The sequence below is a fragment of the Sorex fumeus genome, unplaced genomic scaffold (genome assembly GCF_029834395.1).
Source record: "Sorex fumeus unplaced genomic scaffold, SorFum_2.1 ptg000024l, whole genome shotgun sequence".
Lineage (NCBI taxonomy): Eukaryota > Metazoa > Chordata > Mammalia > Eulipotyphla > Soricidae > Sorex > Sorex fumeus.
In genome coordinates, this window is record NW_026606081.1 from 19457117 (window position 1) to 19474407 (window position 17291).

Sequence of the window (17291 nt, forward strand, 5' to 3'; positions counted from 1 at the left end):
CAAGGAAAATAATGGATAAATGTATACTTAAATTTAGAGATAGACAATTGTTCAAACTATAGAAGTAAGGAAATTGACACAGTGATGTATTCAATATGCCAAACACAGTAACAACAAGTCTCAAAAAAATGGCGATGTTATTGGGCCCGCTCAAGCAAACTGATGAACAATGGGGGGACTGTGTGTTTTCAAAAATGAAGCTAGTCTGTAATGACAGAAAGCAGATGGCTGGTCTCCTTCAGATGTGGCGCAACAAGAGAAGGAGCAAACATCTAGCTTTTACATACGGTGCCAATGAGTAAAAAGGCAGAAGAAAACATAAGGGTAATCACTTGAAAATATGGAAATTGAGATATATGGAGCGACAGCACAGTGGTAGGACGTTTGCCTTGCACGCAGCGGGCCCTGCCAAGCCAGTTTCGATTCCTACCCGCTCTCAGAGAGCCCGGCAAACTACCGAGAGTATCTCACCCACACAGCAAAGCCTGGCAAGCTCCCCGTGTAGTATTCATTATGCCAAACACAGTAACAAGTCTCACAATGGAGACGTTACTGGGCCCACTCAAGCAAATCACTGAACAACGGGAGGACAGTGCTACAGTGCAACTGTGCAGGTGAAACCTATATAGTGTTATAAACAAATATCACTTCAATCTTTAAAAGGAACTCATAAAACAAAAAAAATATTAGCGGCAATAAGCAAAAATAATGCATCTGAACAGAACTTCTGGAAATATTAAATATGATATCTCTTTGTTTGAGGAAGGTCTCGTTCAGCGAAGCTTAGACTTACTCCTGGCTCTGCACTCAGGGATCTCCCCCAGCAATGCTCAGGGACCATATGCCAGGGTGAGGGTCAAACCCATTAGACATGTGCACGGCAGGCTCCTCACACACTGTGCTCTCTCTGGCCCCTAAATGCAGTATGTTAAAAGAAAATACACTGAGTTCTTTAAAAATGGCATCAGGGGCTGGAGCACAGTGGGTAGGGCATTTGCCTTGCACGCGGCTGACCCGGATTCGATTCCCAGCATCCCATATGGTGCCCTGAGCACCGCCAGAAGTAATTCCTGAGTGCGGAGCCAGGAGTAACCCCTGAGCATCGCTGGGTGTGACCCAAAAAGCCAAAAAAAAAGAAAATATAAAAACGGCATCAAATATTGCAGGAAAAGGAGAGTAAATTCTTCTTCTGCAAAATACAACAAGAAACTATGCCTATGCTGATACTTATAAAAATCAAGCAATAAAACATAGACAAAATGATAGTCCCAGGAAGAAGGAGGAGGGAAAAGTTCTGAGTGAAAAGACACAAGTTTTTACACTTTATTCTAGTTTTTGGGTCATATTTTGTGGTGCTCAACGGCTATTCCCATCTCTGTTCAGGTGTCACTCCTGGAGGTGTCAGGGGACCGTGTGATGCTGGGATCGAACCAGTGCCCCCTGCATGCAAAGTACACACCCAGCACACTGACCCATCTTTCTCGACGAATTCTTCTAAATTTGATAGAAAATATAACCACACAGATCCCAGAAACATGATAAACCAAAAGAAAATAAACATGAAGGAAGCTACATTAAGGCACATCTCAATCAAATTAATAAAATAATGAAAAGGTCTAAATCTTAAAGCAATCACGGGGGTATGGTGCCGCCAGCAGGTCAATCTGTACCTGTGAGGCGAGTGCATCAGCAGCCTGATGGTGCCTTCAGACTTCCAGATACCCCAAAATTGCTGCTGTGCCTTTGGCCAGACCCCAAAAACTTGGGGCAAAGTTTACCAAGAAAGAAAACTGCCAAAAGTTAGGTATGTGGGAGACACACCCACAAACCACTTCCAGCTCAGCTATATAATTGGAGGCATGGCCTCTCTGGTTCCTGATCAAACTGCTTGACGGCCATGATCCCAGAGACTCCAAAACAAATCTCGATACCCAGTGGCTTTTGGCAGAAATGCGTCGGGTCCCTGCAGTAGGTTACCGGTGCTGGGCCACTCCAGGCGGGAATAGGTTTCGTGCCTTAGCATGTTCCCCTTGATGGCCCGGTGACCACCGTCCCCCAAAGGCCACTGGACAGTCAGGTTTGGGCCTGCAGTAACGAGACACTCAGGGCCTCACCAGATGGGGGTGAAGCTGGCCCTTTCCTCCCCATCCCAGCGAGACCCTGAGTTGCTGCCTACAGGCGGCCTCTCTGGCCCCTGATCAAGCTGATTAATGGCCATGGTCCCAGAGACTCAGGAACAAATATCGAAGCCCAGCGGCTTTTGGCAGAAATGCATCTGGACTGCATACAAGATGGCCGCCGCCTCAGAGCTTATTGAAAAGCCAGGTGTAAGCCAGCGGTGACGTGGCAACTGCAGTCTCATGGGAAGGGGGCCATTACTAGCTCGTCCTTCACGCCCTACCGAGGTCACAAGTTGCCCTCCACAAGTGACTCTCCGGCACGGCCATGGCTCCAGAGGCAAAAGGACTTAATCCAGAACCCGGCAGCTTGTGGCAGAAAAGTGAATGGACCATGTATTAAACTACTGTGCCATGCCTCCCTGGGAGGGAAAGGTTGTTGCTCTGTTCTGCCTTTTTTCCTCCTGGCAGCAAGGTGCCCGCCGCCTCAGAGCTTATTGGAAAGCCATGTATGAGCCAGTGGTGATGGCAACAGCAGTCTCATGGGAAGGGGGACAGTACTGGCTCATCCTTCACGCCCTACTGAGGTCACGTGTTGCCCCCCACGAGCGGCTCTCTGGCACGGCCATGGCTCCAGAGGCAGAAGGACTTAATCCAGAGCCTGGCAGCATGCAGCAGAAAAGTGAATGGACCATGCATTAAACTATGCTACCATTTATCCCCTGGAGGGAAAGGGTGTTGCTCCCTTCTGCCTTTTCCCCCCCTGATAGCAAGGTGGCCACCACCTCAGAGCTTATTGGAAAGCCAGGTATGAGCCAGTGGTGACGGGGCAACTGCAGTCTCATAGGAAGGGGGACGTTACCAGCTCGTCCTTCACACCCTACCAAGGTCACGAGTTGCCCCCCACAAGCGACTCTCCGGCACAGCCATAATACCAGACGCACAGAAACCAATCTTGTAATTATCTGGCTCTTTGTAGAAATCCAAAATCTGCACGGCCGTGATGGCAGCCACGTGACATTATATGATTCTCATAACCAGCTATAGAAGACAAAGTATTTCACAATGCCTTTTCAGCAATACTGATTGTTGTGTGGGGGGAATTCTAAGCAATAATGGTGCATCTTTTGTTGAAATAATGAATGTAATCAATGTAGAAAAGAGTCAAGTAGAAATCATCTGCCTCACAGGTATTGGGAGGGGTGGGAGGGGGGTATATTGGGGTTCTTGGCGGTGAAAAATGAGTACTGGTGAAGGGAGAGGTGTTTGATCATTGTATGACTGAGACTTAAACCTGAAAGCTTAGTAATTTTTCCCACAGTGATTCAATAAATAAATATAAGAAGAAAAATTTAAAAAATAATAGAAAAATAAAAAGTAAAAAAAAAATAAATCTTAAAGCAATCAGAAAAAGACATCACATAAGAAACAAGCACATAGAATGATACCAAGAATTTTTTAATTATAAAACAATGTATTACATACTTTCTCTCACATATCTCTATATTTAAAAAGTAGATTATATATTCCTTCTAATTTTTTTTAAAAAAATGATGGCTGCAGCGATAGCACAGTGGTAGGGTGTTTGCTTTATGTGCTGCCAGTCCCACCGAGCCGGGTTTGATTCCTCCGCCCCTCTCAAAGAGCCCGGCAAGCTATTGAGAGTATCTCGTCTGCAAGGCAAAGCCTGGCAAGCTCCCCGTGGCGTATTCAATATGCCAAACGCAGTAACAACAAATCTCAAAATGGAGACGTTACTGGGCCCACTCGAACAAATCGATGAACAACGGGGAGGACAGTGTGTTTGACAGTGTGATGCTAAGTATCAGAAGTAAGGCTTGCCAGAAGACAATGAACTACCGAAAGTAAAGGGCCAATATTAACACATCAAAATAAAAGCATAATTCCATCCCAGCTTTATTCATAATAGCCAAATACTGGGAACAGGCTCAATTTGTCAACTGGTGGTAGAGGGCAACTCTAAGTGCCAAGTGGGGATGCCACACTCAGTGCCAATTCCCTGAGCTCGCCATCCTTCCTTCAAATCTGAGTGATAATCCAGCTGGACAGGGTACTCTTGATGAAGTGCTCGTTGCATTTATTTTTGTGCTACATCCTTTCATTCTCTTCCGGCTCACAGGGTCTCACTTGCTGGATCTGCTGTGACTCTTACGAGCTTCCCTTTGCATGTAGGTTCCTTTTCTTATCTTTCTGCTTTCGATATTCTGCCTCTGTCTTTGACTTTTGACACTGAGCACGAAGTGCCTCACTTTGCCTATTTGATTCCATTTTTGTTGGGACCCTGCGGCCTCCCGCATTTGGTTGCCTGTATTCCTCAACTCTGGGAGATTCTTAATTATAATCTCTTTAACTCTGTAGTTCTTCATCAAATGTTCCCTCCTGGTCCTTAGGGACCCCCATGGTTCTTCTATCACTCCCCCTGAGCTCATCCCTTAGTTCTCGGATGTGCTGTCACTTCTCAGACTTCGTTTCCATCTTTTCATTTCTAGAGGCCTCTTCCCTCCTACCTTGGAACTGTTCCATCCTTCCCTCAGCCATTGCTCTGTGCTCAGAGCTTCTACACTGTTTATGTCACCTCACACTCTTCATTTCTGCCGTAGCTCATTTGTTTTCTCTTTGGCTCTTACACTCTCTTGTGCTTTGCCTATACCTATGCTATCGTGTCCTTGAGCTCACTGGACATCCCCACCACGGTCCATGAACGTTGTCTTCTGAGGGCTTACAGAGCTGTTGACATTGCTTTATTATTGTTGGTTTGTCTATTGTTAGCATTATTATTGTTTCTGCTCACTGGACTTGGTGGATTTCTTTGTGTCTTTCCCATTGGTTTCCCAGTGTTCCTCCTGTGCTAGGTGGTGTCTTTGCAGGATCTTGTGAGACTCTGAAGGATTAGACTACAGAATTTACTCTTTTCCTTCTCTGCCTCTCTTCATCCAATGGCAGGAAGTATAACTGGAAGGGAAGAGCAGCAAACAGAGATAAACTGAATTTTCAAGAATTGCTCTGTCCTGCCTTTTCTTGGCCCTTAAAACTACATAAACTGGTTGTTCCGACCATTCACGAGGCTCCACAGTTTATACCTCTGTGTACTTGATCCCTTGATTACTTGATCACTTGACATCCAATTACTCATGCTTGAGCGGGCGCCAGTAACATCTCCATTCATCCCTGTCACGTGCTAGTGTAGCCCAGTGGCGTCTGCTTGTTCTAGGAACACGAAGAGCCTCAAACTGATTATTCAGGGTCTTGACGAAGAAGTCTAACCATATCGTAGGGGGGCAGCCACGCGATCTTTTGATGTCCCGTGCAATCCAGTCAGTAATGGCTGTAGTCCAGCAGTCACCAGGCTCACCTCTGTGCACAGGGAGAAAAACTCTTATTTTTTTCTCTTGCTAATCTCTCTTACATGTTAATTCTATTGGGCCAACAAGAGGAATCAAAGAAAGTGGGGGGAAGACCCCAAACTTCCCTTATGGTACTAAGCATGAAAAGGTAGAGGCTCTCTGCTTTGGGATGGAATAGGCTGCTTATTTAGGTCAGAGATGCCATCATATACATCCTGTATTGTATGCTATGAAGTTAACCGTAAATTTTGCTTGTACTTAACTTTACCATTTATTTAAAGAAAATAATTTCTAGGTTTGGATGTTTTGTTTTCTCAACCTTACTCATTAGGTTTTGGTTTGGGCTTTTCTGGTGCACTTTCTTTTCTCAGCAATCGTGTGCTTGCATTTACTGTGGAATGATTTAAGGCGAGCCTCTGAAATGTGTTTTAGCAATCTAATTTGGCAAGCCAGACAGGCCTGGATACAGAGGATTATATTTGCATAATGGCCATAGTGAGCCAAATGTAAAACATTTTCCTCTGCATAACAATGACAATGACGCTGCTCTAAACGCAGCCTTCCCCTCCTCAGCAGGCGTCCTAGTGTAACATCACAAATCATGTCCCATCCTCTGGACACAGCTAATGAGTCTCTGTTTATCCACGTCTTTCACGGCAGAATCATACAGGGCATGTAAAATGATTACACGTGAGCTTGTTTGTGTGCATAAGATTACCGTTTAAAGCAAAAGAATCTGCACTTTTTTTTTTTGAGGAGCACACCTAGCAGTGCCCAGGGTTTACTCCTGGGTTTGTGCTCAGGGATCTCTCCCACCAGGGCTCAGGACCATAGAGAAGCCTGGGTCAGATGCACGCAAGGCAAGTGCTGCCCACTGTACTGTCTCTTCAGCCCCTCATCTGTTTTTATTCTTACTGAAACTATTTCCTAATGCATTTCCTTTTTTTTATTTTTTAATTTTTATTAGTGAAACACCATGAGGTACAGTTGTAGACTTACAATTTTTTTCTTTTTGGGTCACACCGGCATTGCACAGAGGTTACTCCTGGCTCTGCACTCAGGAACTATTCCTGGCAGTGCTCAGGGGACCATATGGGATGCTGGGAATTGAACCTGGGTAGGCCGCATGCAAGGCAAATGCCCTACCAGCTGTGCTATTTCTCCAGCCCATTTACAAATTTTTGTGTTTGGGTTTCAGTTATACAATGATCAAGTACCCGTCCCTCCACCAGTGCCCATTTTCCACCACCACGGGTTCCCAGCATGAATTTCCTTTTAATGCAACTTAAATAATTTTAAATAGTTAGATGAATGGTAAAGAAAATAATTTGTATAAAAACATACTAAGGTTTTTTTAATATCCTGGTTTCAAAATTTTCATTGCCACTCACCCTTTGCTTCTTTAATTCAAAATAATCAATAAGTGACTTTGGCACATCTTGGAGCAGGATGATCTCGAACCCAATAATGACTTACCAAAGTCACTAATCTTGAGGTACTTGATTCATTAAAATATCACATTTTATGAAAATTCAAATGATTATAGCAGTATTCATCCTGGGGCACTGTTCATGCTGCAGACACTGTTCTAAATGCTGTTTTATGACACACTCGCAAAAGACTTACAGGGGACGATATCCCTATTTTACACGCAAGGAAATGAGATTCCAGAGCAGACAGGTTGAGGGACATATGGTGGTCAGCCGCGAAAGGCAAGACTTAGAGCAAGGCAGCCTGACTAGAAACTGACCGCCTGACACTAGCAGCACTAACCTGTCCCTGGGAGGAGGGGAGGCCGGCATGGGAGGAATAAAGTGTAATCTAACACTTCTACATAGTGGATTCTCTTAACCATTTTGCTGGAGGTAACTCAGTGGCACTGTTGACCCCACTCTGGCAGCAAACACCACCACTGCTGTCTCAGAACCCTTCTTGCCTTGCAAACTGAAACTGAACCCATCAGAACACCAGGACCCAGCACCCAACCTACCCTCCTCGCGAATCTTGCTACTCTAGACACCTCACACAAATGGGGTCGGGGGCCAGAGAGATGAGGTGGGTAAGGCACTTGCCTTGCACACGGCCAACCCGGGTTTAGTCCCAGACACCCCACATGGTCCCCTAAACCCTGCCACGTGTCCGCTCTGAGCACAGCTGGGTGTGACTCAGATAACCGTCCTCCCCCATGGAATCCAACAGCCTTCCCCTTTTGTGTCGGACTTATTCCACTTAGTTTAATGTCCATGCTACAGTGTATCTCTTCTAAGGCCAAAGAGTAAATTCCACTGCAAGGCTGTCTGGTTCCATTTACCCATTCGCCCACTGAGATTCACTCCCCCTTTTTGCTATTACAAAGATGCAGCCATGACGGTGAGTGTTCAAGTCTCTCTGAGCTACTGCTTCCGATCATTCTGGGTGACAATCGCTGGGACGAGGTCTCGGGGTCCTGGGGGGACTTTGCTCCTTCCCGTGTGTTTCTGCAGAGAGCAGCACATCTCCCGTCCCCCGCAGGTGACCGGGGCTCTCACTTCCTCTCTCCCCCCATGTCATTTATTTTCTATTTTGCTTTTATATTACCATCTTCATTTTAAGAAACTTAAGTCCTTAGAAGTTTCCGGATGCAGTCTTTTGCACAGAGCAGTACTGTGGAGGCACTCGCCTTGACTAGTCGCCCTGGCCGTGCCTTCTGTGGAGGCCGAGGCAAGAGGCCAAGGATGCCCTCACTGGTCAGAGAGGCTCCGGCCTGGGGTCACTGCTCTGCTGAGGACCAAAGAGCAGTTCGGCCAACGGTCAGTGAGTGTCCTCTCTGAGCTCTGTCCCGTGGCTGTCCCCCTGATGGATTCGAGTCTCACAGAAGCAGGTGGTCAGTGCCCAGTGCAGACCCTGCCCTGGAAAGGTGACCAATCCAGGCCTCCGGACGGAGGTGCTGCCTTAGAGGCTGTCTACTTCCTGTGCCTGACCGTTGGCCCCATGCCTGGACTCCCAGTGCGAAAGCCTCGGAAGACTTTCAACAGAGGACACTCAGGAATCCAATTATTTTTCAAATTAGATAAGGTTGGCCACAGCAGGTAGGGCATTTGCTTTGCACACAGCCGACCTGGGTTTGATTCCTCCGTCCCTCTCGGAGAGCCCGGCAAGCTACCAAGAGTATCCCACCCACATGGCAAAGCCTGGCAAGCTCCCCGTGGCGTATCCGATATGCCAAACACAGTAGCAACAAATCTCACAATGGAGATGTTACTGGTGCCTGCTCGAGCAAATCGATGAAAAATGGGAGGACAGTGATAGTGACAGATAAGGTCACCTGATGATTTAATTTTCTTTTTAAAAACACAACTTTGATGAGGGACTTCTGCTGTTATACATCTGTTCCTTTGTGCTGTTTGTGTGAGCCAACATGTCAAGATTCACAAACTAAGAAAATAAGAAAGAAATTATAAGGAAACAGAAAATAAAATGACAATGAGATATTTAGATCTAAACTAGAATTAGCAGAAGGTAAATAGAAAATTTCCAAAATAAATACTTCCACACACACCAGCCATTATATATTTCCTTAATTAAGAATGAACCAGAAAAATGCTTTTCTTATATCAGTTCAATGTGCTAACTTTCCAAATGTTATTCAATATTTCAAATCAAATGCTAAATTGACCCTAAATCCACCTGCTAAATTCAGGTCAATCCAACTGCAAAGACAAAAAATAAAAATCTGCCTCAGTCATCTTTTAAGTAGCATGTGTGAATGTGAGACACTTCACTAATTCACACGTCCACCGAGCACACATGAGGTGGGCCGCAGCGAGTAGCTAGTCTTTCCACACACACCGAGACGCCAGTAGACACAATGTCCCTCAACTCCCCAACCTCAAAACAGCACAAAAACCACACGGCACATCCTACTCTGTGGGGGTGACCGGTGGGGAGTGAGGGCAGCTGCACCAAGATTTAGGTCACAGAGGAGAGACCGGAGCATGGAAGGCAGAGGCCCAGCCCCTCGCCGACCCAGCAGGCCTTCACTGCCACTCAGTCCCCAGGCCCCTCGGCTGTGGGGGTGAGGAGGGGTTACACCAGAGCCCAAATATCCGCAGAGCCCCTCCAGTGAGGAGCAGAGTCCGAGAGGATGGGCACGAGTGGGCTTTCCTTACTCAGACAGGGCAGTGCCTCTTCTCCCCCAGTCCCAGTGGTCTGTTCCTCTCTGCTCCACCCCGGCCCCTTGAGGGCTTAGTTCTTGTGGGGGAAGCACCCCCAACCTGAGCCGCCTCGCTCCCCTCTTCTCGGGAAAACAGATCCCTGCTTCCCCAGAGGAAAAGCAAGCTCAGCACAGGCTTCCCTGCCCTGTGGCTCCTCTGAGCAGCTCTGCCTCTCACTACCTCAGGGAATCCCTCTCAGAAAAGCACTGGCTGGGCGAGGCTGCGAGGCCTTTCCCAATGGACTATGACCAGCCGCAGTCGGACAGATGGCGACGTCCTATCCTACTCCGCAGGGGAGCATTCTGGTTTCAGCAGAAGTGCCCGCTGCCCTCCAGCCAGACACAGGTGCCGTGGTGGTCTCCACATGCCACTCAGCCTCCCGCAGTTCACTGCTGCCCATCATGGGTGCAAGGGACTTGGCATGATCCCTCCTGCCCCCTGCCTCTGGCATCGCAGTCAGTCAAGTCCCTGAATGCCAGAGCAACGTTGTCCGAGCCGTCCATTGAAGGCCTGAAGAGGAAGGCAGCTGGAAGTGGGTCCGGCCATCGCACCTCTGGGACTCCTCCAGGACCGTCCAGTCTCGCCCGTGTGGAATGTGGGGACACTCCATCACCTGCACAGCTCTCCATGATACACGGTGTGGAAGTGACTGCCTGTCTTGGCTACTGCGTTTACTCGAGTCTTTGTGGTCACAGTCTTTCTGGGGGAATTGCAAGAGTCTGAAGGATTAAACTCTGGACTTGCTCTTCTCTCTCTGCCTGTCTGCACCCAGTGACAATGACAGGGAGGGAAAATGACTTCTGAGTGAGATAAATTTTCCAATAAGAAACAGATGCCCCCTGAGACATGGAAAGTTTGAGAGGCTTTTAAAACTCTGGCTCTGTTTACCAAGGGGCGGCCAGGGTGGTTCAGAAGCATGAGGACTGTTAGGCTGTTCGGCCTCTCAGACTTCAGATCCTGAAGTTTTATCTATTTTTGTTTTGGGATCACACCCAAGGATGCTTGGGGACTAGTCTTCTCCTTGCATAAGGGGCCATATGGAGCCAGGGATAAAATCAGGGGCTCCTGTATACCAAGCGTGAACTTTGAGCCATTTCCCTGTTCTGACCTAAAATTGTTTTTGCTATGGGGCCACACCTGGTGATGCTCAGGGGTTACTCCTGGCTCTCTATTCAGGAATATCTCCTGAAGGGGCTCAGGGGACCATATCCTTCTTGTCCCTAACTCTGAATTGTATAGTTTTCCTTCCCCACTAGAATGCCTGTCTCCTAAGATGTCTAGAGTATTTGTTACTTTCTGCTCATCAGACCTATACAAATAATGCCATCATTATGCAGCAGGCCAGGAAGATTATTTGCCAAGTGACATGACAACCAAGAACATATGGTGATGCTACGACAGAGAAGAGTCACTTCTCCTGGGGGAAACAGTAACAATATACCCGATATACCCCAGATCCTGCCCTAAGTGCAGACTGCTTCCGGCCTTCCTCACTGAGGAGGGCAGAGCTGCAAACACTGTTACCGCAGGCTGGATTCCCAACTTCACTGTTGGTCTCTGACACTCACCTTCTGGTGTTTGCAGTAACCCAAAAGCCACACGAGATCATATGTAGCAAGAACAATCAGTTTCTCATTTCCAGTCATCTAACAGAGACACTCAGTGATCACTAGGAGAAGAGATCAGGATGGAGGCAATTTCTGGGGGTTCTACATGACCTTTAACACCAACATGAGTCACTTCATAGTTCAGAATGCCAATACAGGCACTTTCATCTCTTGCTAAATACAGCAATTTCCCTAACCCTTTTAGATAAGAAAGTCATCATAGTATTCATCTATACTCCTATGAACTACTATGGAACTTGAGTCAGAATTTCAACTAGTAACAGGCATCTGTAAGGCTTTGCCCAATTGAACACAGTATAGTTTGGGGATGAGCTTCGGTTAATAAACATTCTAATGACAGAGAGAGTCAAGGCATTTAGCTTTCTCCTCAGAGCAGTCACCATAATAAAAGCTTTCAGATCTCCCGGGAGGTAGAGGAAACATGGATAGGATTGATTTCGTCTATCGCTATCTTTCCTCACGACCCTTCAGGCTTTGGTCACCTGGACCCATTTAGATTTACAGATTAGATAAAAATATGAAGTCCTTTTTTTAATTCTTAAATTGGATTTCTTCACCCTGGAAGAAAAAAGAGTTTCTACTAGCTTACATCAGAGCCTGTGGTAGAGTACCCCCTGTTTTATCCTTAGGGACTCCACAGCCAGTTGAACACTGTCAAGCCTTCCTCAGATGAAAGCTTGGTACTTGGTGAGGAGTTATAGTAAAGGGCCATGCCTAGGTCTTCCCTTACCCCAGTGTTTAGAGAGGAGAAGGACAGAGAAGGACATAAATGAAGTGGGGAAGAAGAGAACAGAAAGTAACGGGTGAACGGGCTCAGGCTCCAGTAATACTGTGGATATGGGTGAGAGCTACAGCGACATATCCAAAACACGGACTCAACAGCTGAAACATGCGTCTAAGCTGCAACCACTGGAACTTTGTAATGTGCCTGTCAAGTGGGCGAAAGGGGGCAGGGCTGGGATTGCGGTGAGGAAGGAATATGGGAACATTGGGAGAGGAAAGCTGGCGCTGCTGGTGAGATTGGTGTTGTATAGTATTTGATATGCCAAGCACAGTAACAACAACATCTTCAATGGAGACGTTACTGGGCCCGCTCAAGCAAATCGATGAACAACGGGAGGACAGTGACAGTGACAGGATTATACGACTAAAACTCGACTGTCAATAACTTTGTGAATCACAGCTTACTTTTTAAAAATGGGGGAAAATGGAATTTCTGTATTACCATTCCAATCCTACATCCTATTCTAGTAATATCACCATTTCTTCTCTGACAGCTAATCGCTATTAAATGTTCTATAAAAAGATGAGATTCCCACACTTCACAAGGAGATTAGTGAATCCAATTACATCAACTTCTCCACCACCTCCAGCTCAAAAGGAGTCATCATAGAACTTCTAAGGCATGCTTCTTGTCTTCATACAAAAGTCCTTTTTAATTCTTTGACGAACAGCAGATGTTTTAGATCCTATCTTAAGATAAAAGTGGAGATTAGCTAAGTGGTTTTGTTTATATGTATTCCAATTTGTTCATCTTCTGAGGTCTTCGGTTTCGTCAATATTCCAGGCACATTCCATGTGAGTCTAGAGGTGCTTGATAAAAGGCTAATGCAGGTCCTAAGGGTGATGCATTAAATCTACAGCCAGTTAAGAGGACAAGGTCAATGACTTTGGCTTGAGTCAGCTTTAAATTTCCCTCCTTTGTTTGAAAACCTTTGAAATACATTTCCACACGACCTTGCAGGCATCTGCTGACAGCCAGTGATCGATTCTTCTGTCCTTTTATGTATGCACTTTTCTCAAACTGTGCAATGATAAAATAAAAGCCCTCACTGTACATCTGTAAGAAAGGAAAGTTGGTGAGATTGTCCTAGAGAAAATCAGAACAAAGACTTAGGTTCAAGTATTCAAAAGTCTTTATATGGAAGAAAACTAGTTGGAATAGAGCAAGAGACAGCCTCTACTCACATGAGACTTTCGAGTGAGTTGGAGAGTGTGGGTGGAAGGTCAGAGGTTTTAGTCCTACGTCTGCTCAAATGTCCCAATCCCCTGTCTTGTACAAGTTCTTTTCCACTAAGTGCATAAGATGAGAGGAAGGGAAGGGATGGGAGAGGAGGGGAGGGGAGGAGAGTGGAAGGGAGGGGAGGAGAGGGCAAGGTTGGAGGAAGGAAGAACCACAGAACTTTATGGATACTCTTTGCCTTTATACAAAAATATTTCTAATTTCAGAAATGTCCTATAATTAATAACTAAGCACTGAATTCTTAATGCCCTAAGGTGACCTCACCCAGGTGTTTGCTATAGGCCTTTTCAAAGAAAACCTTTGAGTTGAATTCGAAGATTCTTTGGAGGCCATAGGAGAGAATTAATATGCTTCCATCAGACAACTGTGTTCAAGGTAGATTCCTAAAAATATCACTAAGGCACAGGGCCAGAGGGAGGGGCAGTGGGAGGGGCCAGCCTGGGTTGCTTCCTGGCACTCCATGCACCACCGCACCCCCCCCACCCCGAGCACCAACAGAGTGATCCCTTCACTGAGAGCCTAGAGGAAGCCATGAGCACTCCTGGGTGTGGGAATTCCCCATCTCCAACCGCTAAGGAAAGAAATCACCTCAGTGTTCAGGGTTATCCTCGGAAGGTAACTGAACTGAGAGCCCTTAGATTTATCACCCGTCCTGGATGTAGAAACATCCTGCACTGATTTCTGCAGAGTCTGATTTTGCTGCTGGCCACACAATGGCTTCGCCCATCCCTGTCCCAAGCTAGGCTGCATTTCTGGCGTTGTGCTACCTTCCAAATGCAGCCTGGTTGTGCTACCTTCCAAATGCCTCCTCAGGGGGCTCGGAGCAAGTCAGAATAGCAGTCCTGCTCCACACAGCCTGGGTTCCCTGCCTAGTCAAACAATGAGCCCAAATCACATGCAATCCCCACAGAATGTCAGGTTACACACACTAATCAAGCTAAAAGTTATTAAGCTTTCTACTTAGAACTTCGTTCCCAGTTTTTAGCTTTAAAAATTTGAGAATAACATTCCTAATTTTGAAAAATAAGGGAGAAATAATTCATAAAACCCTCTGGGCCAAAACTACATTTTTTAAATATAGAAAGCTAGCACTAGCTGTAAAAATTTTCAGAGTTGTCAGAGAACACCATATATTATTCGCCGTCATTTGAAAAATGCAAGAAACAACTGGCCTTGTTCATCTGCTCTGCTTTGATTGTAGTTCACAAGATAATACTGGCCCAGAGGACAGAATTGTTCAGAAATAAGTGAATCTAAATCAGAAACAAACAAGAAGGGGGTCTCTCAATTACTCCTCCTAACCAGGGGCTTAGCATATCATATTGCCCAAGAATCAGTGAAGTTGGCGTGCTCTAGCCTGGCACCATTCTTCATAGTCTATCTGGGAAAAATCCATGCTGAAAACTCGGACAATGCATAAGAGTCTCGATTCTAGAAAGCATTTGTCCAGGCTAATCCCAGATGGTGACCACGGATCCAGGAACTAGTCTGTCATTCACAGAACTCTAACAGTATCCTGAAGGCCTTGTGTGTGAAAAGCAAAGACTAGTGGTTTCGTATCTACACTCAGGAACTGTATGAGCTGAGAGGGTGGGAGAAGGTGGGGTCTGTGTGCAGAGCACATGTACAAAGAGGAATTGACAATTCAGTTAACTATGGAAGAAACATGTGAGTGAGGGAAGTGTTTCTGGAGGAACTGACATCTAACTTGGATATTCAGAGATGTAGGCAGAGAGAAGCACAAGAGGAACGAGAAAATGTATCTAGAAAACGAAGTTAGGGTCTAAGTGATAGTGCAGCCGGCAGGGCACTACCTTGGCCCAGCGTCTGGCCGAGCCGGCTTGAACTTTGTCAGGTCCCCTGAGCCCCGCCAGAGTGATCCCTGAGCACAGAGACTAGAATAAGCCCTGAGCACCCCCAGAAATTGCCCCCAAACAAACAAGAACAACAACAATGGAAGCAGCTCTGTTGCAGGAGAGTCAACTTGGAAGCAGAACATCAGGAGCAATTGTCAGGCCGATTCACAAAGGCTTTGCACGCAAGGAGTCATGGGTCACGGTCCTCTCGTTGTTCGTTGATTTGCTGGAGTGGGTCCAGTAACCTCTCCATCGTGAGACTTGTTGTTACTGTGTTTGGCATACTGAATACATCATGGGTAGCTTGCCAGGCTTTGCCCTGCAGGTGAGATACTCTCGGTAGCTTGCCAGGCTCACCGAGAGGGGCAGAGGAATTGAACCCGGCTTGGCCGGGTCGGCTCAGCTGGGCGCGCAAGGCAAATGCCGTACGCTATGCTATCGTTCCAGCACGCGAGGAGTAATATCCCGAACTCAGGGAGGACAGGCTGCTGGAGAGCACAACTTCGGGGTGCTGCAAGGCCTGAGCACGTGGGACGGGAGGCTGAATACCCGGACTGGATGTCAACCATCACACACACGAACGCACGCACACACGCGCACCCACGTGTACACATGCACGTACTGCACACATACACGCACACGCATACACACACGCACGCACGCACAAGCACACACACACGTGGCTCCACCCTCTCCAGGGCTATGATGTGCCCCTTTCTGCAAGGACGTGTCCTCCAGGCCGATAGCCCACCACACTGAGCCTGGCGGCCCAGCTCCACGCCAACATCAGGGCTGCATCCAGTGCCGACCCAGCCATCTTCAGTCACAGGACGGGGCTGGGGAGGAGCAGGGATATGAGTGCTCCCCCACACATGTGGATTCTGGTTTAAAACCAACACCTCATGGTCCCAACACCACCCGGAGTGACCTGAGCAAACAGCCAAGAGCAGCCCCTGAGATTCACCAGGTGAGGCCCAGATTCCACCCCCCAAAAAGTGGGGACAAAAAACCCTTCCTGAGACCACACTGCTCACGGCAGAGCCACTCAGATGCCACACGTTAACTGGCCCTGGGCACGTGTGGCAGCTCGCCTCCTCTTCGACCGTGACTGCATGCGACCCACTGTCACCTCCCACTCACAGCACTGGGGCTCCTGTGTCAGAAAAGGCCTCTATCTCGCCTGTCAAGTCGGCCCAACAACCCCCTGAGACTCAGAAACCGTGCATCTGACAGAAATGAATGCAATGACCCCTGAGCGCCGTGAATCTAACCCTGAAATTGGGGCTTCTGAGCCTCATTTTTCATCATCAGCTAAAAATATTATCTCTGAACCTTCCCTCCCTCTATGGGCCTTTGAAATGCCCTTGTTAATCTCAATTTATTTAGGTCTCTGCACAGAGAAAGGGAGAGAGAGAGAGAGACAAACAAATTATATGTGTGGGCCTTTTGCTTGAAATCACAGATTTTATATTACCTTCAGCAGAAATTTATGTTCCCTTATTTTCACTTCAACCAAAATTAATTTTCTATCCCCATAGTCAGACACCCATCCTGGCAAAGAAATTTCATTGGCTTTCCTGAGTCATTATTAATTCACTTCCTGGAGGCATCACGTGGCCAGAATGTAACCAAGAGAACATCAAAGTGGGGGTCACTCCTAGAGTGTCCCAGAGTGTCTGCAACACCTACGGCCACTTGAGCTTGGGGGCCTACCTGCAGGAAGCCACTGCCAATGTCACTGGGCCCCTGGAACCTGGCCTGTGCCGTATCGGGGGCCCATGCCACAGGTTCCCAAGTGCCCACATGGATCTTCCCATCACACTCTGAGGAAGGGCAGGAAAGAAAGAGCATCTCCAGCCTGATTCCCTCAAGGGATAACTACCAAGCGGCAACTCCTGTACTACAGGGGCTCTAGGAAACCAAAGGGAAACCACAGAAGCCCACCACGCTCAGTGAGCAAAGCAGCATCTGAGGACATAGGCAACACCGGCAAATCCTCAGGCGGTGTCCTTAGTGACACAGTGTCCTTAGTGACAACATGACAAGAGTGTTCAATGAGTCCACAGACACGATAGAACAGGGAGTGAGAGGTGGCACAGAAAGGACGAG